This window comes from Urocitellus parryii, chromosome 5 (genome assembly GCF_045843805.1).
Source record: "Urocitellus parryii isolate mUroPar1 chromosome 5, mUroPar1.hap1, whole genome shotgun sequence".
Classification (NCBI taxonomy): domain Eukaryota; kingdom Metazoa; phylum Chordata; class Mammalia; order Rodentia; family Sciuridae; genus Urocitellus; species Urocitellus parryii.
Window position 1 is genome coordinate 208,559,505 of NC_135535.1, and position 25,454 is coordinate 208,584,958.

The 25,454-nt window shown below is 52.6% G+C and overlaps 1 protein-coding gene across 2 annotated transcripts in view; it reads left to right on the forward strand.

The window, feature by feature from the left end:
* The window catches only part of Mgmt (O-6-methylguanine-DNA methyltransferase), a 227,367-nt gene that overhangs the window by 158,629 nt on the left and 43,284 nt on the right, over positions 1 to 25,454 (forward strand). The window lies entirely within an intron of this gene.

Sequence of the window (25,454 nt, forward strand, 5' to 3'; positions counted from 1 at the left end):
CGAGAAGCCAGTCAGCCAAGAGCTGGTGGCCGACGTCATCCTACCTGTCATCAGACATGAACACAGAGGCAGAAGGAGACCTGGGCATGATTGGAAGAGTGTCCCCTGCTCAGAAGTACGAGGCGGAGCACTGTGGCCTGCCCTCTCTGCTCTGCCCCTTGGTGCTCACTTGGGGAAGGTGGGGGAGGCCTCAGGTCTGTAGGACGCTGTGTCTGTGGGCAGCAGGTCGGGCGCTGCCCGTGTGCCAAGTTTGTAACTAGAGTCACACTGCACCTAAGAAACAACCCTCAGGGTCACCTTAAGACGATGAATTGATTCTTTAAGTAAACCATCACAGAAGACTCTCACAGGAAAGACGCACGAGGAAGTGAAAGTTTCTCTCACTGGGAATTTCTTGGTAAATATGCAAACAGATGGTCTAAATTAAGACCATGGATTTAAAATGATCTCGGATACCTCACTTCTTAAGCACAGAGGATGCGTTCTATACGGTGTAAAACAGGCTACTGGGCATTGGAAGTTGTTTTTCAACATTTTTTCCAAAAGAAAAACAGTTATTGATTGGAGCCCTCGAGGTCCTTACTTGTCTAAAGTGGCCACATTTCAACAAGAGCGACACTGGACACCAAAGCCAGCACCACCGCCTGACCCAGCGGCCAGCGCCTGGGGTCTCGTTGGTGGGCCAGGGCAAACAGCAGACCTCCGTGCCAGAGATCCAGGGGATCCGTCTACACAAAATGTGCATTTTCAAAGCAACTCTAGTGCACAGATTTTCATTTTCAGGTCTGTGGCATTTGCTTCGTGTCTCATCCTTGTGGACAGGAATCATCTTCTTTAGTTACGACCGTTTTTAGTGATTTCACGCAGTGCCGCTTTCCTTCTGGGCTGACCCAGGTTGGCCAGTGCTGACACAGGTTAAGTTCTCCCGGTTCCCAGGGCCGCTGTGAACCGGCGAGTCCCGACTTTCCCTCGGCCTCAGTGGTGCAGAGAATGGCCTGCCCCGGGCTTGGAGGCCGCAGCTCACCACACAGTGGTTTCTGAAAGGGAAGCTCTGTCGGGATCCAGAGCAGCACCCAGATTCTACAGAGGGCAGTGGGCCTGCTGCGCGGGGACCTGGGCCCGGGAGGAGTGCAGGCTGGGCTGGGGGAAGGGACCAGCCTTCATAGCTGCTGCCCACACTGCTGAGAGCCATGCCAGGCTCTGAGGGCAGTCCCAGCCTGCTGCAGCACAAGCCTCCTGCCTGGTGATGGGGAAGGGCATCAGCCCCAAGAGGAACGGTGACGGATTTAGGTTCTTCTGGTGTCTGCAGGTCAGTACTGGACTTAGAGCAGCTGGACAGATGGTCACAAAGCTACCTCAACAGATGGAGAACCAAGCACGTGGCCCCACCCGTCTCGAGGGCCAAGAAGAAACCCTCCCTGGGAGGGAGGCAGGGAATTCAGAGGAGGCACCCCAAAACCGTCTGTGGATGGTCGTGGAGCAGCCAGAAGTTCTGATTCTGAGTGGGAGGGAGGGCCCGCGGGCTTGGGGCTAGGGTTTCAGAGACCTGGGACAGCGTCGCCTGCCACCGTGCTCTAGAGGAGAGTGGGGCACCCTCCCCCACCCGATGTGCTCGTGATGCTGCAGACCCGGAGCCGGTGAGTGCGTGAGTGGAGGGCACCACTGGAAGGGCTGGACTGCCCTGGCCAGCTTCCCTGTGGGGCAGGAGGGATGGCCAGTGCTGGTGGCAGGCAGTGTGTCGCCCTTGCCAGCCGTGTGGGCTGCACACGCTCCGTGGTGGGCCAGGGCAGGTGGCCTGCGTCCCTCCTGCACCTCCTACCTGCCCAGCAGGCGTGTTTCCTGGGGAGGTTCCTCCTGCAGTTGAGACGCGGAGGCGAGCACAGGAGTTTACCTTGACCCTGAACTGCGTGTGAAAATGTAATCAAAGCCTCAGCGCCCGGGGGATGCACTTCATAACAGTTAATGACACCTGTGGGGTGAGATAGGGCAGTCAGCGCCCGGTCGCGCATGCGCGTGCCGACCTGGCTCAAGGCATGGGGAGGAAAGCCGTAATTGACTGTTAAGTCCCCTTAGAAAGAACCATAACATCCTTAGTATGAAGGAAATGTTCGTCGTGAGGTCCCGAGGTTTTATTTCAAGCTCTCACAAGGAAGTAGTTTGGATTCGAGTGTTTTTGTAGAAAACTTAGTTTGATTGAATTTCACACTTTGATATATCTATTTCCCGAACTTTATGAAGTCCCAGTGTGCCTCAGGGTTCTAAAGGAGCAATTGGGAAAACCCTGGGTGGGTTGGATAAAGTCGGAATGGGACCCTTAATCGCCAGACTGTCCAGGCCCTGGGGGCAGGGTGCCCTGGCATCCTGTGATGTCCCAAACCTGGTGGGCCACCCATGTGACCTTGGGGCCTGCAGAGTCCAGTTGGAGAACTGTGGGTGTATTTTAATGGAAAGATTATGTAATTTTAAAAATGTGAAGTGTGTAGGAAGTATTTGCGAGGAGCTGCCTTCTGAAGGTCCACCATCTGCACAGAGCAGCGGCCTATGGGGAACTCGGAGTTGGGGTGGACTGTGGTGTGTTTTGGGTTGGGTAATATGGTCAGCAGAGAAACCGACACTCTTTCATTCTGGAATAAAGGGTCTTGGCATTTCCTGCGTGGTGTCTTGGAGACTTGGGGCCGCCTTATGTTTGCTGGATGCCATCGATAGAACAGGTTGCCCTGGGAAAGGTACCCAGTGCTCTCCTCTGTAAGCTCGTCAAGAGTGCAGTGCTTCCCAGACCCCACGTCATCGTTACCGTTACACGGAGAACTCCTACGCACTCCATGATATAAAAATGTCATAAAACTTAAAGAAATTTTCCTAAAACTGCAGAGGAGCAGCGTACTACTCTGCACTCTGCCGTTCTGACCTGTGCCACAGCTAGGGGCTGGAGGCTGGAACCCTCTGGGAAGAAGAGGGCGGCCAGGCCGCAGTGCTGCAGAGCCTGGGGGGAGCTGCCAGTTACTCCCGTTATGTCCCGTCAATTCATGACGGCCATCACACACTATTGCAGGACAAGGAGGGGGGTTCTTAACCAGCTGCGTGACTTGCAGACCTCGTGGTTGATGACTTGTAAGCCGAAGAGCACAGAGATGAACCGGTCACACCCACTGGAAGGCAGGCTGGCCCAGTTCTCCTGCTGTCCCCCTGGCATGACCATGAGATGCAGGGTGAGGCTGTGGTCCTGTGGGAACGCAATAGGTTTCCAGTGCTGTGGGTAACCAGCAGCTTCTCCTAGGTGTCTGCAGACATCCAGATGCAGCAGGAAAAGGAGGGAGCTGGGTCTTGGAGCTGCCCTCCCCGTTTTTTTCCTATGACATGTCCTGGGGCATGCTCCTGACCAGAGTTAAAAATGCCTCCCTTAGAGGTACACTGAGATCCTTGTTCCCTGCTGGAGCCCCAGGTGTGGGGAGGAGATGGCAGTGACCAGAGCTTCCCCGACCCCTTTAGCCTTTGAATGTTGGCCCTAGGCCTGGTGGCCATCCTGAGCCACCGTGGTTCACCTCTCCCCGGGCTGCTTCTCCCTCCCAGCTGCTTTGCCTCGGCAGCCATCCAGTGGGATTGTTCCTGTCCTGGTCCTGGAATCTGTGTGTCTTCGAGCCCTGGCAGTGCCAGGAGGCCTCTTGCACAGCATGAGGAGGGCGATGGCATCGGGTGGAGGGGGCGCTCTGCTGCCTGGCTCGTGGCAGGCGTCATGCACTCCAGCGCTGTGGCAGGAAGCCCTGTGGGGTTTTCACAGTTGGCATGCTACTGGGACACCCGTCCGTGTTTGCTGAATGACTAGCATGAGTCCTCCATCATCAAGGTTGACAATAGTGACCGTTAGCACAGTGAGAACAGGGTAGCCTTCGTCCCCAATACTCACCCAAAACTGTGCCCCCAGGCCATGCTCCCTCTGCTTTGTCATAAATGTGAGCATCACCTTCCCATTTCCCGACTGTCCCTTGGGTGGGGTGAGACGTGCCACGAAGGTGCCTTGTCACCACCATGGTGTCCCACCTGGCAAACTGTAGATGTAGGTTCCAGTTTCCTGAGATTTGCTGGCGGTGGCGTTGTAATGTTTGAGCTGCTGATGTCAGTTTTATGAAGCATCCTTACACATAAGCTGCTCTTACTGAAAAGGGGTTTTCCCTGGTAGGCTGCTTCCCCTGCTCCCCTTAGGGATTCCCCAGTTCTCAGTCTGTTTCCCTGCTGCAGAGACCACTGTGCAGCTCTGAGAGAGGTCACCCATCCTGAAAATTTACCAGAATGAGGGATTCTAGAAGGATTGGTAATAGGTATTATTTTTAAAAACTCTGTTCCTAAAGTTTTGCTCTGCAGAGGACCCTATGGAAAGGTCAGAATGGAAGACAGTACTTATAAACCCACATCTGACAAAGGACTCGTGTACAGAGCATGCAGTGAGCTCTCTAAACAGCAAGAAAATAAACAAACTGGGCAAGAGATTGGTGCAGACACTTCATCAAAGGAGATGTTCAAGCATAAGCACCTGAAGCGATGCTTGCGGGTAGCCACGGGGAAGCACGGATCAGGACCGGGTGGTGCCACCCCGCGACCCGTGCTCCCTGGGAGGCAGTGTGGCTCTTTGCTAGGAAGTGCCCCTCCTGTCTCCACTGCCATGGCAGTCGTCCCCCGCTCTTCATCCTAGAGAAATAAAAACAAGTGTCCACACAAAAACCATATGCAGAGATCCAGAGTAGCCTGATTTGCAATGTCCCCAAGGTGGGGACAGCTTAGATGTCCTTCCAAAGACCAAAGGGAAATGATAGTCCACCCATGAAATGGAATCCTTGCAAAAGCTCAATAAAAAGCAACGAGCTATTAATCCAAGGAGCGACCAGAGGATCTAAAGGGCGTTCTTTTGAGCATAGGAAGCCGTCTTTGCTTCAGGACTCTGCTTCCAGCTCACGAGATGACAAACTAAAAGTGACAGAAATGAGGTCGGTGGTTGGTAGAGACTGGGACAGGGAAGACGTGGCCACCGGGTGGCATGTCCTTGTGGACTGAGCAGCTCTGTGGCTGGCATAGGCACCTGGATGCGGGATGATGTTTCTTTTAAAAGTGTACTTTTTTTCATTTCATAAAAAGTGTCAAACAAGTGGTAACCTCTAAGAAGGTATGGCTCTTGGTTGGCAGTGTAATATCCTCTCAGCTCCCTGGGTTTGACTGTGAGGCTTCAAAAGGTTTTATCATCCAGGAAAACTGAATGAAGGAAAGAGAAATGCCTCTACTGCAATATTTTTGGATGATTCTTAAATTTTAAAACAAAGATTTTTTTAAAAAAATTTATTTCTACTTTTTTATAGCAGTCTTGTGGGGGAGAGAACCAAGAAAATGACCAAGAGTGGGGACAGGTTTTAGTTTACTTCTGTGATCAGAAGTCCATTTCAGAGGGGTGGGGAGTGTGTGCATGGAGATGGGGGGCAGAGGTGGTTCCTGTAAAGAAACAGTCCCAAACCGGAACATGATGTCATCCCCTGCAATCAGGAAGAAAGGGCACTCCTGACTGGGAAGGCGTGCACAGAGTGGGATGCTGCCCATTGGCACCTTCTGTGATTAGCCTTGTTACCTTGTGTTTAAATTACTTAAAAATTTGGCCACGAAGAGCCAGAGAGAAAATGTCCAAGTGAATATCATGCTTCCGTGTACACAGCAGGTCTGAAGGTTGTGCAGCTATGAAAACCAGAGAACTTCCTCCTGACGTTGATCACATTTGAAACTTGTGCTTTCTTAATTCAGTCTGTTATTGACAGTAATATATTTTAACTCGAGAGCGTGTTCACTTAGTGCATATTGACTCAGCTTGTTAAAGCCTCCGCGCTACATGTGAACATTGGGTTTCCTGTCATGGTGACTTACGGCAGGAGGACAGCGGTGAGTGATTCCTGCCAGTCGAGGGCTTCCGCTGGAACCCCACTTGAATGGTAATCATCTGCTCCTGTAATTGCTGTGGAAGAGGATAACCCTCTGGAGGTTTTGCATCTAATCATTTATTTATAAATCTGTAGATGGCAGTCTGCAGAAGACGCGTCGGGGTCAACTTTGTGCTCCAAACAGTTGCCTGATGTTTACACTTCACAGTGTATTTTTTTAACGGTACCTTCAGCCTCCATGATCACAAAAGGACCCCGGCTTGCTGGTGGCTGCTCAGAGCCGCATCCCATGGCCCAGACACTTCATTACCGGCACTCGGCAGAGGCCGGTCCCCTCTGTATTAGCTGAAATATGCATGTTTTTCCATCTCATTAATTCAGTCTACATACAATTAATTTTTGCCTATTAATAAACCCCTTGGTGTTAGTGACAGCTATCTAAACCACTTCACCTCGTGTGGAAGGAGAAAGTGCTGCTGCCGTTCCCACCCCTCGCCTTCCGCGCTGGCTTTGTGTTGGGACAGAGGGTTTTGCAGTAAATCGAGCTTTGAGGAAATGTGAACTATGGAGGATCTCCATGCAGCCTGGCTGGTGGGGAAGGTTCGAGTCCTGGTCTGTGCCATCTAGATCTGGGATGCAGGGGGGTGTGCAGAGCTGTCCTCGCTGTGGGAGTCTCAGGCCATGGGAGGGTGGATGTGTTGGAGCCTTGCATGAGGGCAAGAGGAGCTTGCTTCCACAGTCCTCCCCAACTGGGACACTCCTCAAAGGACATCTTTCCTGTGTCTTCCAGCTCGTGGCTTTTAAAGGGAGTATCTTATCAAATCTGTGAATGCGAGTGGGCGACTCTGTGAGTGCTGCTGGCAAGAGTCTCCGAGGGGCCTTGAGTGAAATGGAGCACCTCGATATCCAGAGGCATCTGCCCCAGGCCAGCTGCCCAGGACTATGCCTGCTGCCACCCTGGGTAGATCTTGGCCACAGGAACCCTCTCACGGTGTAGCACCACCAGCAGAGGAGCTGCACAGTCCTTCGTATGTGTACCTTAGCAGCTCCTGGGTTCCTTGCCTGGATCTGTAGACCTTATGGTTATAGCAGGAGTCAGGAGGGAAGTCCACACACCAGGCTGCGAGGGGGTGCTGGAGCAACAGGATGCTTCCCCAGGGGCTCTGCGTCCTGCATGTGAAGCACAGGTCTGAGGCAGACCCAGGTAGCTGATGACATGGGAAGCCAGAGCAGGCCTGTGCTGCTCTAAGACTGATCACACAGGAACGTCTTCAGAATTTTCCATGAGGAGACCCAGTCAGTGTCTTTGGTCAGCAAAATTGGAAGCAGGTGACTGATGGTCAGATAAACATTCATTTTGCTGACTTTCAGATATATGTATATAAAATTCATGAATGATGATTAGCAAGAACAGGCTAGCAGCTTTGATGAGAGCACATAGTGGCGAGAGCACAGCAATTCACACCTGATTCCCAGGGTCAAGTATCAAGTCTTGCTGGAGCCCCCAGCTTCCTGCCTGGCCGGGGTCTGGCCCGCTTCCTTCAGCCAGCTGCAAGAGCCAGTCCTGGGTCTTACTCCCAGCCTCACACCTGGAGTCTCCCTGGGATGGAGGCAGAGCTTGTCCCCACAGCACAGCAGGACCCCCAGGCCCTTCCCACTGAGACTCCCGCCTCACTCCACCAGTTGTGCCCCACCCAACCAAGTGGTACACGCCAAGAATCCACAGACAGCTCTTGCAGGAGCGAGGAACTGGTGCTGGGTGTCCTCGGAGCCACCGATGCCAGGGAAGGTGGGGTCTGAAGAGCTGTCCTTGAAGGGGGTCTGGCCACTCCCTGCCCTTGAGATGAGCACGCACAGCTCAGAAGGGGGAGTCTCTGCTATTTTTGTGATGAATTATCTTCATGGACACATCTTTCTCAGCCCTGTTTCTACATAACTGAATAAGAAATGTTTGTTTGTATTTGTATTGATGTACTTCTGTGTTTAATGATTCTCCAGTTTTGAAGATTGACCCATAAACCTTTCCTTCCCCCTCGCCCCTCATTATTCTAAAGTTTGAGACGTGCACAGTGGCAGATGTGCTTAACAACCATTCTTCATCTATTTCATGCTACTTTTAATGTCAATTATAAAGAAAATTACTCCTCTGGCTTCCAAAGTTTATTTAAATCTCTTCTGAGAAAATCGGCAGCTCTTCAGACTTAATGTCGAAAGCAGTGGAAGTACACGTTGGGAGACAGACTGGTAGGTGGACAGGAGCACGTTTTTTAAAAAAGAAGAAAAAGTCAAGACGCCGAAACACCAGGGCTCTGGAGCTCTGTCAGCTCCCAGGTACCCTCAGGGAGAGTGGCAGGAAGTGCTGCCTGAGGAGGACGGGCCAGGAGGCTGTCCCCCTTGGTCCCTGGGGAGGCTGCCTGTCCTGGCTGGTCTTTGTATTTGCCTGATTCTGGCGAGACCTTGTGAACAAGCTGTTCAGGACCAGAAGAGATGAGTGTGAAGCACAGGATGAAGGAGAACCAAGAGCCAGGTGACCTGTCCCTCCATGTGGCCTCCAGGCTGAGCCAGGGTCCGTGCTCTGCTGGCTGTGGGCCGTCCTCAGAAGGCAGCTCCGTAACAAGGGACTAGAGAGAGCTCTGGAGTAGAGCACTGCCGCACCGTCCAGCCTGGGCGACGGCCACCCGTCCTCGCAGCCCGGGAGTGCACGCATCACGCTGCTGCCGGGCTCTTTTGAAAAAGCATTTGTTTCTTTTTGATCCTTTGTTTCTTAATGTTCAGCAGAATTACTCAATTCTGGTTCATGTATATTATTTCACCTTTTTCCGTAAAATATTTAATGGAATTGGCAAGCAGGGTGCTTTGCAGTTTCCCAAGCTTAGCGGTGCAGCTTCAGACCCAGCACCACCCTGCTCCTGGCTTGGTGTTTGGAAATAGGAGGAGCTGGTTCCTCTAGTCACGTAATAATTAACAAGAAGGTGAGGAGGGGGGCCTGAGGCCTGGAGAGGGTGGACGTTGTCCTCGATTCTGACTCGACTTCTTCATGTGTTAAAGAAGGCCCTGGAGCGGTGCAGTGGGTCCAGCAGCTGACACAGGCCCCCGCCCCCTCCCACGTCGCTGGTCTGCCTGCTTTCTAATCTGACAGGAGGGAGGAGGTTCCTGGCCTCCCCGTGGCCCTACTCATGGTGGCGCTCGGGTCCGTTGGAGGCTTAGTGGCGCCCCTCGCTCTGGCTGCTGTGCACATTCCGTGCCGCCGACCCGGTCGTCTCTGTGCCAAAGCTGCCATGTGAGATAAGGCGGCTGTGGAGCGTGTGCACGGAGGGACCCTAAACCAAGTCTCTAGACTCCTCCAGCTCGCACCACCCCCGTGAGCACCTGCGGAATCTTGGACTCGGGGTGGACTGAGACTGACACCACGGAAGTCCCCGTGCCCCTTGGATGTGGCTCCGCCTGCTCTCGGCTGTTGAGGTTTTGGTTCGTCTCATTTTGTCATTGCTGGGGTAGAAGCAAGGGGCACTCTACCACTGAGCTCCATCCCCACCCTTTTATTTTTTTCCTTTAAGAAAGGACCTTATCTTCATCTGAGAAGTGTCTGTCAGTTGTTTTTTTGGTGTTTAGCTTTTGAGTTTTTATTTACCCTAGAGATTAGTGCTCTATCTGATGTGTAAGGAGTAAAAATTTGCTCCCAAGATGTAGGCTCTCTATTCACCTCACAGATTGTTTCTTTTGCCGAGAAGAAACTTTTTAGTTTGAGTCCATCCCATTTATTGATTCTTGATTTTAATTCTTGCACTACAGGAGTCTTATTAAGGAAGTTGGGGCGTAACCCACATGATGGAGATTAGGGCCTACTTTTTCTTCTGTTAGACTCAGGGTCTCTGGTTGTATTCCTAAGTCCTTGATCCATTTTGAGTTGAGTTTTGTGCATGGTGAGAGATAGGGGTTTAATTTCATTTTGCTGAATATGGATTTCCAATTTTCCCAGCACCATTTGTTGAAGAGGCTATCTTTTCTCCAATGCATGTTTTTGGCACCTTTGTCTAATAAAAGGTAACTGTGATTATGTGGGTTTGTCTCTGTGTCCTCTGTTCTGTACCATTGGTCTGCATGTCTGTTTTGGTGCCAATACCATGCTTTTTTTTGTTACTATTGCTCTGTAGTATACTTTAAGGTCTGGTGACTTCAATTAGAATGGCAGCTGTTCTGAAGACAAACAACATTAAGTGTTGGCGAGGATGTGGGGGGAAAGGTACACTCATACACTGCTGGTGGGACTGCAAATTAGTGCAGCCAATCTGGAAAGCACTATGGAGATTCCTTGGAAAACTGGGAATGGAACCACCATTTGACCCAGCTATCCTTTTCCTCGGTCTATACCCAAAGGACTTAAAAACAGCATACTACAGGGGCACAGCCACATCAGTGTTTACAGCAGCACAATTCATAATAGCCAAACTTGGAACCAACCTAGACGCCCTTCAATAGATGAATGGATAAAAAAATGTAGCATGTGTGCACAATGGTATATTACTCAGCAATAAAAGAGAATAAAATCATGGAATTTGCAGGTAAATGGATGGAGTTAGAGAAGATAATGCTAAGTGAAGCTAGCCAATTCCAAAAAACCAAATGCTAAATGTTTTCTCTGATGTAGGAGGCTGATTCATAGTGGAATAGGGAGAGAGAGCATGAGAGGAATAGTTGAACTCTAGATAGGGCAGAGGGGTGGAGGGTAAGGAGGGGGCAGGGGGTTATAAATGGTGGTGGAACATGATGATCATTATTATCCAAAGTTCATGTATGAAGACATGAATTGGTGTGAATATACTTTGTGTTCAACCAGAGATATGAAAAATTGTGCTCTATATGTGTAATAAGAATTATAATGCATTTCACTGTCATATAAAAATAAAAAATTAAAATATAAAAAGAAAGGACTGGGGTTGTGGCTCAGCGTAAAATGCTTGCCTAGCACGTGTGAGGCCCTGGGTTTGATCCTCAGCACCACCTAAAAATAAATAAATAAAATAAAGGTATTGTGTCAACTACAACTGAAATAGTACTTATTTAAAAAAAAGAAAAAAGAAAGGACCTTGCTAAATTGCTGAGGCTGGCTTTGAACTTGAATCCTGCCTCAGCCCCTCAGTCACCTGGATTACAGGCGTGTGTCACCACACCCAACCTGTTTGACTTGCAGTAGTCACAGACTAAAGCTTCTGGTGGCTTATGTGGCACAGTTGTTGTGTTTGCTCAGCTGCTGGGGTTTGGTTGTTGTGCCTTTCAGAGACTGCATGGAGAAGTTGACGGAAAACACTAAACATCTTTGAGGAAGTACATTAAGGTGACACAGAATGTCAAAATCGTCACTTCGCCCCTTGAAGTAGAGCTGTGGTCATTTTGAGTGTGGGTGTGTTAAGGTCTCTTTGTGCCCAGTTCCCCCCTTTAACTCTGCACGTATTGACAACCCACCGGCCATCCTGAGCACATTGCAGGAGGCCCTGACTGCAGCTGCTATCTGTGGGGCCATCGTGTGGCCTGAGCCCGCGGAGGCCCAGCAGAGTGGGTAGAGAGATGGTCTTGAGGCTGCACACTGTGCCCCAAGGGCACCCTGGAGGGTGAGATTCGGCCATGTTTATAGGCTCCTGGGTGAATCCAGGGCTCAGGAGGATGGAGAGGGGCCTATCAGGGGTGCTATGAAGTGGCAGAGGTCAGGAAGGGGGACTGGTTTCAGGCACCCAGATTGGAGGAGAGAGAGGCACCTTGTAGGCCTGCAAAGGACAGAGAGGCCACACCTGCCAATCCGGAGTCCAGGGTCAGGTGCCTGGGCTCTGATGCTCAAGTGCACACGAGGAGTCAGGGAAGGATTGGGAGCAGGACAAGGACATCAGCCAAGCAGGATCTCTGGGCATGACTGAAGTGTGGAGCGGCCAGCTCCACGGCTCTGGTGGCTGTCCAAGCTGGCTGGGTAGGGAAGGGAGAGGAGCACCCTCAGTCACGAGCAGTGAGAGCTGTAGGGCCGTGTCTACAGCCAGGTGGAACCTGGGACCGGCCTCCGGTGTGGGTGATTGTCTCAAGTCAGCGGTGATGGCCAGCCTCCTGGCCTTCAGAATTGGGAGCTGTGAAGGACACCTGCATCTATCCCCAGCAGGTTCTCTATAGTGAGTGACACCCCAAATTGGAAGAGTCCCCGCAGAGCCTTGGCCGGCAGTGAGGGGGAGGGGAGCATTGGCAGGAGGAGGAGCAGAGGAGGGTTGAGAGGCCCGTGTGGTGGAGGCTGCTGAGACCAAGAGGACATCGGGTAGGCACGTGGGGCTCATTCGTGCTCTTAGGACGGTGCTCTTGAGGCTGTGGTTTCCCCATAATACTGCAGAGGAGGGAGCAGAGGAGGCTGAACATGGGGAGGGGTGAGCAACCAGAGCCCGGCAGGCTGCAGAGCCCGGGGCAGGGAGGACCCCAGAGTCCGTGTCACAGGGACACTGCAGAGGGAACACGCGGAGGCATGATGGGAGCGGGCCTCAGGTGCAGCTGAAGCGGGCTCCTGCCGGCCTGGTTCCTCCTGGTTTGTGGAGGAACCTGTATCTGGGAATGTGCTGTTAATGTACTCTCTGGGTTAAAGGTGTTAGAGACCAGGTTTGGGAGGCCGCAGCAGCTCAGGTGCTGGGGCAAAGATGTGTATTTTGGTCCCTACCCACTTTGTAGCCTGCGGCCTTGGAGAGTTGAGCCTGGATTTCCTCCACAAAGACAGGATCCAGATGCTTCCCCCACCTCCTGGGGATTGACGGCGAGTGCAGGGTGCCTGGTCCCTGGGGGTGCTCGTCATTGCTGCAGTGGCTTGGTTCTTCAATGCCACCCACATGCACAGAGTATAGAATTAGCAAAGGAGTTGAGTTAGGATTTGAGCAACATGTGGATCTGAATGTTTCAGGGGACACCCAGCACAGAGGCACTTGGGAATGACAGGAACAGCTGAGAGAGCTGGACACAGCTATTTCCGGGCAAAGGAAGAGAGCTTGGGTCAGCATGAGTCCCTAGCAGGGCCCATAGCTGCCTCCTGCAGGACCTCCCACAGGCCAGACACCTGTCACAACTGCCCAGCTCATAGCTGTGTATGAATTCAAATGGGTGTGGCCAGTTTCCAATGACACTCGGTTTACAGACTCCGGTGGTTGGTGGGATTTGCTGACCGACCCTGGAGGCCATGGGGAGTCCTGCCTGGGGAGGAATGGGAGCCAGGCTATGGTTGAATGCCTGCTAGCCACGTAGTGGAACATGAGTGACAGCTGCCCTGCTGGCCTTGGGGTCAGGGGCCAGCTGGGGTCCTCAGAGCGGAAGGAGGAAGATGCTCTTGGAGCCCCTGACTTGATGGCTGCAGTCCATTCGCTGTCCCCAGTGTGGCAGTGGTACAGCGCCCCTGTAGACTGCTTCAGGTTGAGCACGGCTCTCAGAAGGGACCAGCAGGCAGGGAGCCTCACCCAGTCAGCAACCCAGAAATGGACCCATGGGCTCACAATGCAGCGTTGACATGTGGCCAAGAGGGTGTCACCTAGAGATTTTAATGTCTGGTGATTATTGTACACACAACTCCAACGTCTTCTGAGCCAGCGTTAACAGATCTGGGGCCCCAGGAAGGGGGACAGACAGCGATGCAAACACACCCCTGGTCTTGGCCCCTCTCAGATGGAGTCTGTGTTTCCAGGCATCCGAATTCCGTGAGATTTGTAAAAGTTGTTTTCTTGGCAGTTAAATTCTTGAACATCTCACTGTTGTGAAGATAAAGTGCCAGGATGTTAATTTGCAGTTAAAAGCTACTTTGACATAAAAACTACCTTTTCTACATTTTTTTGTTCAACAAACTAGAATTTTCTTGAGCATCTGAGTGTCCTTTCCTATTTGGAGAGGAGACTCTTGCTCACATGGTTTGAATGAATCAGGAGGCCAGTGGCCTGCAGCTCTCCCAGGGGTTTGGATGGCCCCATGTGGGGACGACCAACAGAGGACCCGCTGTGCTGGTGGGGGAAGGCCACGCACCAGGTGCCAGGGAATCAGAGCTGACATGGGCCCCTGGGTTGCCGGAGCCTCATCTCAGGTGGATCTTCCTGCCCTCGGCTCGCCTGGGGTGCCAGTGCAACCAGGCGGAGTCTCAGAAACGCTGCTGGGCCCTAGGGTTTGTGCACAGGGCCTTTCCCTTTCCAAATGTCAGAACACCTGCAAATAAGTGCTGGGGGTTTCCTGGGAAGCCCTGAGGCCCCTCCCCTCTCCCCTGGGAGGCGGGAAAGCTGGTCCAGGCTTGAGGTCCACTGACAAGACCCTCACGCCTGAGGTGTGACCTCCTCCCAGAGGGCTGCACTAATTTTTGAAGAGAAGCACATAAAATTGGACTTTGCCACCCACGTGGAGAGGGACTTGGCACTTCTGAAGGAGCTGAGTGCCCGCCCTGCCTCCCGGCTCTCTGGGCCCCTGTGTTTTTCCCAGGTGTCTCCCACCCTGTTCTCTCTCGCTTTGCATTTGGACATCACCAGCCCTTCCCCGGTGGAGTTCTGACTGGAAGGGCTGAGGGTGCAGCTGAACTCAGTCTACGCCCCTTTGGAAGGAAGACCAGGACGAGAGGGGAGGAGGGGAGGTGGCCGAGCCCTGTGGGAACCGTCTACCGGGTGGGAGCTCCTGATTCTCAGGGCCCAGGACAGCACCTGTGAGAAAGGAGTGAACCATGTTCTGTTTCTCGAGATCCCAGGGGGGAGGGGGAGACGGATTTCAATAATGTGAGCCTTACATTTTCTTCTGTAGTTAATGTTGTTTTATTACTCTCTATTCTTGCCAGAAAGTGCATTTTAAGTTTCAATTCAAAATTAAATATGACCTCAGTGTTTTAAAACACAGTTATATTAACTGTCCATTTAATAGTTACTTAAGATTTTTTGGCCATTAACCTGAAGTCGGTCTCCTCGTCAGATATGAAATGCGGTATTCTCAGCTCTGCTGACCCACGGAGGCGTGCCAGCTGTGGCAGTCCAGGGAGAAGCCAGGGCTTCTTAGAAGGGAGCTGTGGAGATTGTTGCAGAGAAGTGGCAGTGCCCACGCCCTGTGCTCTGCTGACCTCTAAAAACTCTGCTGTTTGATAGTAGGGAACAATATATTATTTATTTATGATAAGGCAGGAAATTTAATTTAGTGGCAGGATTACATATTAACGAGCGCACCACGTAAGCCAATGGGACTGAGCCCCACGGAGGTCAGCCCTCATCTACTCCACGCCTTTGGAAAGAAGTGGGGCACTGTCTGCAGAACACTTAGTTATTATCTTAAAACTTAAATTGTGTACTCCATTGCTAAAATGAAAAGCAATTTTTTTTTCTGACTCTTAGGATGGCAGAGCTACCTGTAAGCTGGCGGGGGTCAACACTAAGCTGGACTGGGGTGGGCATGTCTGGCCCCGTCGGCGGCAGGGGAAGCAGGCCTGCTTGGAGATGGAAGGGCAGTATTCAAGGACACTGTTCTCCTCCAGAAGCTTCTTGTCTGGGGCCTCCTCCTGCTGCTTGCAGCCCAACGGGAGGAGCACGAGGTCCCTGCTTCTCAGGGCCGCGCTGTCCTGGTCCCCCAGTTGTCCTCTGGTGCAGATGAAAAGGTGATGCCTACAGACCAGGCACCAGACTCTCCCTGTGGCCTCTTGGCTCCTCCTGCCAACAGCTGAGTGGACTCCTCTGGAGGCTGGGAACCTGGAGGGGAGAGGGTGAGTGCAGCTGCTGGAATCCACTCCCGCTGCACTCCTGAAAGGAAGGGGAGCTCGCGGTTTTGCCCTGAGCTGCTTTTCCCTTTGTTTCATCTCCTCATGCCGTTGGCCGCCTGGCACCAGGAGTGGGGAGCACAGCAGACACAAAGGGAGCCCGTTCGTTTGTGTGCACCGTTTCCAGGCTTTCACTGTAGAGTCCATCAAAGTCAGCAAAACTGGAAGTGATGCCCATTCCCTGGGCTTCAGCAAACTGTTATTCCGCAGTCAGCTACAGAATCTGGAAAGGCAGAGAAATGCGGCTCTCATGTTTAAGGAGACCTGGTGGGTTGTTCTCCCTTGGGAATGGTTTTCAGCAAATTATTCATTGGAAAAATGAAATCTGAAATGCAGGTGGTGTTCGGTGCCCGTGCTGGGGTGAGTACCTTAACACCTGGCTTCTCGATGACTCATCCCTTCAGTGGGCAGGATCTCGCTCCAAAACCAGGCCAGAGAGGGCCCAGGGCTGAGACGGGTGGAGCCCTCTCCGGGGCAGTTATTCCCTGGGAGCTCGCCTGGTATAGTCTGTAGGAGGGTTTGTGTTTAGCTGCTCTTTCAATCCCGCCCCTGCCAGCTGCAGCACGGCCCTCACTGCTGGCCTTCCAGACTACATGGAGCAGTGTGGTGGCCTTAGTCACTCTGGGCCTGGCTCTGGAGGGTCTGCAGTGGGGAGGTGCCGGGCCTGGGCATTCAGGCCTTGACCTCTTACCTGGGCAAAGGAATGTTGCGTCATGTAGTCAGGTAACCAAGGTGTTGAAACCCAAGTATGACCTTCCTTCCAGGGCAAAGGGGCAGCTGTCTGGGGCCTGAGACCCATGGTGTGAGCACCTAGTATCTGTTTCTCGACTGGCTACTCAGAGTCCCATTGTCTTTGAACAGGAAGATAGAGGCCTAGAGCTCCCACCTGGTAGACGGCCTCAAGTAAAGGAAGAGACCCACATGCTGATGGAATGTGTGTCGTCCAGAACAAAGCCCGGGGACGGAGGCTTTGAGTAAGGTGGGGTGACCGTTGGCCTCTATTTCTGAGAGATGTGCGGAGTGTCCTTTTCATGGAGGTGGTTCAGACTGCACTTCATCCCAGTCCTTGTGCCCTCCTTGAGGATGTGTGTCATCGCCCCAGCTCTGGACCTCGGGTTCTTCTGGGGCATGGGGATGCCCCTCCTGGGTTATGGGGAAGGTAAAGAGATGGCTTTAACCGTAGCCTCAGCAGCTACCTGAAGCCACACACCAGTGTCTGCCTAGAGTTGTTTTCAATGCTGAGCTGGTGCTTGACTCTGTTTGGTGGACCCCACCGCTCCAGGGCGCTGCGTCAGGCAGAGGGGTATGACTAGATATTCTCTCATCTGGGACTTCTGAAGCCCTTTGCTTTCCCTAGGCCTGAGCTGGCCAGTGTGGCTGGGAGAATCGGGATGTTAAATTGCATGGTCCTAAACCATCACCTCCCATCTAAGCAGCTGTCTGGGATTTCCCACGCTCACCTTGCTTGCTTTCTGTCGTAGCACGGGTCTGATGTAGAGAACAAGGGCGCACTCTCGCTTCAGCTCCGTGGATGTCCTTGGGCAGGCCCTTGACTGAAACTCGCATCAACTTTTTCTTAGGGGTCCTTGCAAAACCTGTCAAGGCACAGAGCAGCAGGTAGCATGGGGTGCCTTTTGACTATTGTCCTGTCTCTGGGCAGATTTTCCTTATTTGGGCATGTGGGGCAAGCAGTCTGACTCATCTCTCTCTGCTCAGCCTCCCGTGGCACCCCCCCTCAGCAGGGCAGAGGGTCTGGAGGTGTGAGGAGGGGAAACTGCAGAATGTGTGCAGGTCAGCCAGCTGGGAGAAGCCAGAAGGAGAGGGCGCAGAGGCAGGTGGTGCTGCCTAGAGTTAGCACAGAATATGCCAGCGGTCAGTCAGATGCCCACTTGAACTCCACGCCAACCCTGCATGAGGCATTGGGAAACCCTGTCCACAGACGAGCCCAGGGATTCAGGCGCCTTGATTTCTAAGGTTGGGAAGGAGAATTGTTGAATAATGCAAAGTTACCTAGCCCCAAAGATCCCTCGGGAAATACGCATGCGTTTGAAAGCCCCAACAATTTGATGAGACTAGTGGAAGGACTCTTCAAAAGTATTTTTACAGATGTATAAGCATTTTATTCAAAAGAAGCTAAATTAAACCAGGAGAGAGGAAAGCACCTTTCATGTGCGTGTGCAACATTGAAAAGCCTCTTTGTTCGCTGCTCGGTGGTAGAAAGCAAAGGCAACACAGACGTAGGGCTATTTGAACTCTTTATTTGCCACATTTACAATATTAATAACAGCGTTTCTAGAAGTTGTCACATCAAGTAAAAGATCTTCATTCCAGGATGTCTTTGGGGGCCAAATTGAGACTGGATGCATGCGTTTAATAAATTGTAGTCTCAAGTAGTCATTTTTGTAAATAATTAGTTTCAGTGAAAGAATAAGTTAGCATATTGTATGCATCTAATGTTGCAAATGTACATACAGCAAACTTTGCTATTAATCAACAGTCGAGGACTGTGAGTGGGGTCTCATACATAATGAATTGTGCTTAAGCCTCATGGGTTTCTTGATAGAAAAATAAAAGAAAACACAAGTGTAGTCAGCTTTTGAATAAAATTTAACTAGATTGCTCTGCATCCTGTAATTGTTTTGGAATCATTAGGGACCTGATCGCTCATCTATAGTTTTGGGGTGTTTTTATCTTCATCTGTCAAATAGTAGAGACTTTTAATGATATGTTAAAGTGTTGGTAAAATACAATTATTCTTTTAATGATTTACATTTAGGTGTAAAAGTAAATAGGGCTTTCTTAGGGCAGACTACTCTGCCAAGTATACTATTTTAAATTCTTATAAAAGTAGGTTTTATTACTGCTGATGTATTTTAAAGAATCAATTATTTTTTTAAAGGAAAACAATATATAGTTCTTAGGGGGAGGAGTTTAAAATCTATGTGAAATTTTCTCAAATTTTTTGTGGGTGCCTTAAACTGTTGTTGTAAATTCCTTTATGGACTTGCTTAGGTCTGATGTTAATTTCAGCCTCAAATTCTGAGAGCTTGGGATGCTCATTAAAAATCGATATCCAGTTTGAGCAACACACCCATGGCCACCCAGAAAGTGAGCAAATTGGAACCTAACTAAATTTTGAACTGCCTCTTCCCCTCCTGTCGTTAACCTTGGGACACAAGCCGTTTGACCTGTGATAAGATTCCTGTAGGATTCATGCCAGGGCGGGCTGGAGGGCATACAGGGCATACAGGCAGGCAGTGGTGTCTGTGTCCATCTTTGTCATGGGTCACACAGGAAAAGCCCAGGGAGACACAGCTGACCTGATAGCCGGACTTCTTCACCAGCCCTGCTGCTGACTCAAGCTGAAACCCACCTTCCTACCACACCTAGGGGTCTACCCCTGCCCAAATGGGGAATGGGCTACCTTCATTACTCACTCCGCATCTGGATGATGGGGAGTCTTCCCTTTGAAGTGGGCACATCTTCAAGATCAGGTGTTGTTAGCCAGGTTTCCGTCCCTGTGACAAAACACCTGAGATAAACTGCTTGAAGGGAGGAAGGCCAGTTTGGGCCACTGTTCCTGTTCCTGGCTGCTCCGACTCTGTCTTGGGGCCTGTGGACGCACAGCACAGCTCAGCAGAGGCAGCTCCTTACCTCACGGTAGCCAGGAGGGAAGAACAAGAGGCAGGGGTCCGGGTCCTAACACCTCTTCCAGGACATGCCCCCGTGACCCTCTCCCCTCCCACCAGGCCCATCTCCAAAAGCCGCCTCCCCCTGCCAACAGCACCACAGGCTGGAGACCAGGCCTTCGACACCTGGGCCTCCAAACCATGGCAGGTAGTGGAGGTTGACCAATGAACTGGCCTCAGGTGGCCGTGGGCAGTCTCGTCCCTGAGGGTGCAGAAGGCTGGTTGGGCCTGTCCTTTTCGGTGTGAGTGCAGGAGAACTGCTCTTCCTCCGCGTTCGCCCTTTCCTTCCTGTCAGAAGTCTCCTCCTTGGGGTGGGCTCGGTGAGAGAGGCTCCCAGGGGTCTTGGAGAGCAGAGCACAGTGTGCCATGCCCCTCGTCCTCACCAACACCCCCTCAGCAGGCGCTCGGGACCACGAGGCTCGGGTGCGCCTTCTGTCGGCTCCTGCTCACCCGCCTCCGTCTGAGAATGGACTGGCGGGCTCTGGGCGGCCTCTCTGACCACTGGCATCCGCACTTCAGTCTTCCCTTTCCCTCTTCTGTTTCCTGAAGTAACTCTAGACGGTGCTGATGATTGCAGACTGTGGAGCCTCTGGTGGTGTTGCCCAGACAGCTGCTGGCCACCAGGCCGTGCCACGGAGTTGTCCCAGACACCATTCGTTCATCGGCTGCACAAGAAAGTCCTGTGGAAGGGGAGTTCTCTGGTGATCCCTGCCAGTCCCGAGGCCTTTGAAGGCCGAATGTCAACCCTGTGTTCTGCCTTCACCCCCTGCATCTCCTGGCAGCAGCCACGGGTGCCCAGGGAGGACCGATGGAGTCGGCGTTCTCACCGGGAAGCCCATGCATAAACAGACCTGCGTCGGGTTGTCATGAAGAGTTGAAAGCCTTTAGTCAGCCTTCCCTTTTTAAAGAAGTGATCTTCATTGTGAGCAGATAGCGTAGTTTGTTTCCCATCTCCAGTCCTGACCCTGGAAGGAGAGTGCCGGTGCCCTGGCCAGAAGGTGTCATAACATGCAGGACAATCCATCAAACACGGGCAACCCTGCTGGAGATCTCCAAACTGGAGGTGATCGTGGGCTCGCCAGTGAGGCTGAGCAAGGGTCCCTGCACGACATCATGAAGTCACCTCTGCTCCCAGGCACCTGCATGAGCCCATGAAGTCGGGGACCCTGTCCTCAGTCCTGGAGGCCTGCTTGCTTGCTACGCCACGTTCTGAAGGCCACAGGAAGCCAGGTTTAGGTGGGCAGCCCAGCCAGGGAAGCGTCTCATCCAAGGGTGTCTGGTGAGCTGTGTCAGCCATAGCTCTGGGCTGTTGCTCCCACAAAGAGCTGAGCCACCACCTCCACGTCCCCAAAAGCCTCCTTTATGCCTTGCTAAGGGACGCAGCCTGCATCTGCTCCTTTCCAGATTCCAGGGGAACTCGGGTGTGTGCAGCTCTTTTTCCTTGGGTGACTCTCTGGTGTTGTGATTTACATTCCCAAACCATAAGGCAAAAACACCATCCTGTGAAGGGAGAGTTTGGAGGTGTTCTGAGTCACAGAAGAGACTGCTGTGCGCCCACAGTTCCTTCAGTCCTGAGTGGTCACAGTCTTCCCTGTAGAAGAGATGATCAGATGTATCCTATAAAGAACTCTGGGCTTTTGCTTATGGCCAGTGGGATTTAAGACAAGTGTGCTACATTGTAACGTGCTGGGGGAGGAGAGTTCATCAAGAAGTAGGCCTTTTACCTTGCCACTGGGAACCCCTGATCTGCATGCTCCGGCCTGCCACCAAGCTCTCGTGTTTATAGTATTGGGTACATCTGTGACTTGGAAAGAGGTGAGACGGGTGTCAGGAGTGTGGCTTCCCCCCTGTGTCGCACCTGGCACAAGCCGGTGCTGGACAGCACGGGTCCCCAAGCAAGGCTTCTGAGGGGTGCACTGTCCTGGCCTCGGCGCCCCTGGCTGTGCATGTCCATGGAGGAGAACCAGCATCCGTGTCTCTGGCTCCGCCCACTGGGGCCATCTCATTTGAACTTGGTTAAGTCACCCCCAGCCTCCCACTTCTCTGGGCGTGATGCTGTCCCTCTTCCTTCAGGTTCTGATGGTGCCAGTGTCTTAAAATGCAGGTTTCATGTCAGGGGGGAGGGGAGGGCAAGATGGCTTCCCTGGTGACACCTGTGCTCCTGGCTGGAGTTGTGCCACAGCTTTAGCCACTCATCTGGGGTCAAGCAGAGGCAGTTTCTGTCGCCCAAGTCAGAGATGCAGTGCACCTTGGGACATGCTCTCGGGGCGCCCAGCAGGGGCCCCGGGCCTTCTCGCAGGCCGCAGCCCACACAACTTCATGTGGGGCGTGCTCTGCACTGGAATGGATGCCAGGAGCTTCCACAGATGACAGTGTGCCGTGGTCCTGTTTGTTTATAAGGAATTCTGGACAGCCATTGGCATTTCTTGAAGAAATCCTTGGAACAGGATACGTGCGACCCCAGCCTTGCTGTTTGAAAGTCCCTGGTTTGTCATCGTCCTACCAACAGAAGCCCAAGGAATCTACCAGCTGGTTGAAAGCAAAAGGGTCCCAGTGCCCTGATCTTGGCTTCAGGATTATTCTGTGGGTGACGGGCGACCCTGGAAGAGGCCCAGGGAGATGCAACTGCTATGCTCATATGGGGAGAGTCTCTCCTGCGACGCTGGTGTCCCAGCTGGGTCCTGACCCAGTATCCGCGGGGGTGTCTTGGGCTGCCACAGTGCTCTGCCGGAGGCGTGGCCTGGCCCCAGCCGCTTGCTTCTCAGTGCCAGGTGAGGTGCCAGGAAGACTTGACGTAGAGCGCGGCCGGGGAGCCTGCCGTTATTGCCATTTCAGGGTTCGCCGGGGCAGGGGGAAGGCTAGAGAAACTCCTCCATCATAAGAGCGGCGGCCAGCAGAACTGTCACACTGCAGTTCTTCCTGGGACCAGCCAGGCGAGGTTGGAGGAGAGGGCAGGGCAGGCGAATAAATTTCGTTTTATTATAGAAATGGAAATTTGTGTCCTGGCTTTAAAAATCTGGTTTTATGTGTGTGTTTAATGCCATTCATTTTAAATGTAGTCTCATAAATCCTTGCTTCAGAATCAAAGCTGTTTAATTACATTTCACCCATGACTAGTTATCTAATGCCAATAGAGAAAGAGTTAAAAAGGAGAACTACAGAGTAAATCAGAGGTGAGATCTTTAGCACAAGCATAAAAAATCAATTTAAGATGAATTTTACTACTATAAAAATTCTTCACATATCCTTTTAAGAGCGGGAAATGCTGGAAGCCCAGCTCCACTTCAGTTCCCTGGTCGAGGCAGAGGAAGGCGCCCCGCGTAGGCAGGCCCAGGAGGCGATTCGTGCTGGGTGCCCAGGGCACCTGTGCTGAAGGAGTGGTACCTCTGGAGGTGTGCCAAGTGCTTGGGGGGCAGAAGCCCCTGCCCCCTCACCCCGAGGGGGATGCTGGCTTCTCCGAGCCGCCCCTGTGAGGGCCAAGCAGACCCCATAGTCCCAAAGACCAACCTGGAGCTCTTGCGGAAGAGGTGCCAGGTCCAGGTGGTTTGGCACAGGGCGTTGTGGCGGGCCTGTGCCTCTGGTGCCCGCAGTTGAGCGTTGCTGCACAAGGGCATCACTTCCTGTCTGAGCAGGTGGCATCAACTCCAAGGCGACCGCTGGCTATCGGCTCTCGGCTCTGGACGGAGCTCCGGCGGGCCCCAGTGAACACCGTCCTGCTCCCTGGGTTTAGAGCTGTCCCTGGGCCTCGGGATGGCAGAACACATCTCATGGTTCTCCATCCTTCCTGTTAGCCCTCTTCAGGGCACGGCTTATTTGGTCAGTGAGAAACAGAGCAAGAATATTCTAAGATTGAATAATAATTCAGCCCAGCACAGGGCAGACGTGGCTAGTAGGGAACGAAAGGGGCAGTGAGGATGGTGCCTCCCTCCAGGAGCCCTCTGAGAGGCCTGTTCTCTGCCTGCGGAGAGAGCCCTGCCTCCCTCGGGGCCTCTTGGTGCCTGGGCCTTCGGAGGGTTCCCAGGCGGCCATTCAGGCCAAGAGAGCAGCCTGTGTGTTCAGGCCCCAGGCTGAACGAGGGCCCTGAGTAGTCTGGATCTGTTCCACGTGGTGGTGTGTCAACAGGATCAGCTGCTCTGCGGGGCTAGAGTCTCAGTCCTGACGCGTGTCCCCGTGGTCTGTCCCTGCGTGGCCTCGGCTCCTTCCTGACCTGCCAGTGTCTCATGCTTAGACAGCCTCTCCAGGAGCAGTGTGGACCCTGTGCATCCCCCCGTCAGTGCAATTCATCTCAAGGCCTTGGAGATGTTAAATACCACAAGGGCCCCGTCCCAGACTCCAGCGTGGCCTGCTGTCTCCCGCCATGGCCCTGCAGGACCCAGGCCGACAGTGCCAGCAGAGCAAGGAACCCCACAGGGTTCCCCTCCTCCAGTAGCAGGAGCTGGCACAGCTCTGCAGGGGCTCACCCCCCAATGGGGACAGACTCCGTTTCCCACAGTGCCCCTGAACTTGGCCACACAGGCACCCTGTAGGAGTACAGCATAGCCATGGAAACCCTGGGTTGTCCTTAGGCCCAGGTTGGCCCCTTTGATGGTCCTGTATCGAAGGTATGAATGTCCCAGGAGGAACGCAGAAGTGGCTTCCATTGGTGTGTCATCCATCAGCCTGCCCAGCCTGCCTTCACCAACAAAGGATCCCATGGGAGAGCGCATGCGTGCGCACACCACCCCCCCTCCTCTGCCTCTGCTGCAGCTGTGAGGTCGTCAGCCTTTGTAACCAGAGGGAAGTCGGTGGCTGCCCCTTGCCTCACGGTGTACCCTTGACTACAGATTTGCACAAGTCTGGTTCCCCCAGGGACTAACCATGCGGAAGCCACCGGAGCTGGCAGCGTGAGGCAGTGCTCCGAGACGTTCTGCAGATTCTCCAATCTGGCCTCCCACCTGCCTGAGCACAAGGGAGCTGCTGGTCCCTGGCAGCCTGGGCTGTGGTCTAGACGCCGGCATTGAAGATGAGCCCCATCCAGGCAGCGCCCACGTGGCAGCCGGGTTACCAGCCCCTCCACCACAGGCCTCTTCCAGAGCTCTGGGTCAGCCTCATTCTTACTGCTGTAGCCCTGCTGGAGCAGCTAGGGCCTCTTGGCCTCTGGCAAGTACATTCCCCTGTTTAGGGACCCCATATTTCTGCTACAAGGATAACGCAACTCAAACAGATAAAACAAAACCGAAGCAAAACGGAACAAAAAATCGTATCAATTTTCCTATTTTTTTGAAATGTATATTCGTGGTCTCTGTCTCTTCCTCAGGGCAGAACAACTTCAAACCTTGAGCCAGCCATTTTTCCCAGTTTGCCTGAGAAAGTTCTAGGGATAGGCAGCTTGAAACAAAAACAAATCAAAACAAGAACACATTGTTTTTTTGAAATGGTCACCCATTCTCTCGCCTTCCCTTAGAGGCAAGCAATTTTACTTACCTCTGAGCTTCAGGCGTTCCCCGCATGGGCCACCAAATGCCGCAGTCTGGCTGGGCACAAAATAACCGAGCCGCCACATAACCTTGTAGGTTCAAACCAGGAACTCCTTTATTCTCCACACTCCCGAGAACGCCATGAGAACACCATGCCACATACATGGCCTTCTCCTAGGACACACCACACACCAACTGGAAATCCCTCCTCCTGCACTTCCCCAACCAACTCAAACTCCCCAGGAATCCCTGCGAGAACTCCAAAGTAGCAGGTGGACAGCAGGGGTCTAATATACAATTGAATACACAGCTTAACATAACCATCATCATCTCAATGGCTTGCTGGTGTCACCTCTCAACCACTCCTTCTGTCAAAAATGCCATGTGTCATCCCGACTAGGCTGTGGCCCTCAACAGTGACTGGCATACAAAATTTGTGTCCACCTTTCCATGACTCATTATCCTCCTGCCCACACCCTGAGATCAGCCATGCACAAGCCCTTTCTCCTCTTTGTTGAGACTTTTGCCCCCCAGGGTGGCCTCCTGGTTCCTCTTCTCCATCCATCTCCTCTGCCATCCCAACTCGGGCAGACACAGCCAGACCTGTGCTCCCAGGCACTTC